This window comes from Arachis duranensis, chromosome 6 (assembly GCF_000817695.3).
Source record: "Arachis duranensis cultivar V14167 chromosome 6, aradu.V14167.gnm2.J7QH, whole genome shotgun sequence".
NCBI classification, from domain to species: domain Eukaryota; kingdom Viridiplantae; phylum Streptophyta; class Magnoliopsida; order Fabales; family Fabaceae; genus Arachis; species Arachis duranensis.
In genome coordinates this window covers 106,089,115-106,089,570 of record NC_029777.3, presented here as the reverse complement: position 1 = coordinate 106,089,570, position 456 = coordinate 106,089,115, and the positions used below count along the sequence as shown (strand labels likewise).

The 456-nt window shown below is 47.8% G+C and overlaps 1 protein-coding gene across 1 annotated transcript in view; it reads right to left on the bottom strand.

Moving 5' to 3' along the window:
* Positions 1-456, bottom strand: part of LOC107495661 (7-deoxyloganetin glucosyltransferase-like) — a 4,318-nt gene that overhangs the window by 2,726 nt on the left and 1,136 nt on the right. The gene's annotated exons all lie outside the window — the stretch shown is intronic.

The window sequence follows — 456 nt, the reverse complement described above, 5'->3', positions numbered from 1 at the left end:
ATTCTCCCCAACACAACTACCACCACCACCACTACCAACACAACAGCAAATAACAAATAGAGATCAATCAACAAACTTCTTTCATCAACAGTAAACAACAATTTAGAAATAAAAAAATTCAGAAATCAAGAAAACCAACAACTCAAAACCAACAATGATTCAACAAATAAAAAATTCAACAAATCAAAAAACAGAAGAAGCAGAAGATGAAGCAGAAATAGAGATCGAAGCAAGAAGCAGAGGTAGCGAGGAGTAGCAGCGAGGCGGCGAGGAGCAGCGGAGCAGAAGCCGACGATGACGAGGAGGTCACGGACGCGGCAGTAAGCAGTGCCTCCGCGAAGTGAAAGCTTGCGACGACCCGAGTTGATGAAGCGGCAAAGGTGAGAAGAGGAGGAGGAGGCAGAGACCGCGAGGTAGGCGAGGCGGCGAGGAAGAGGCGGCGAGGTGGTGACCCTG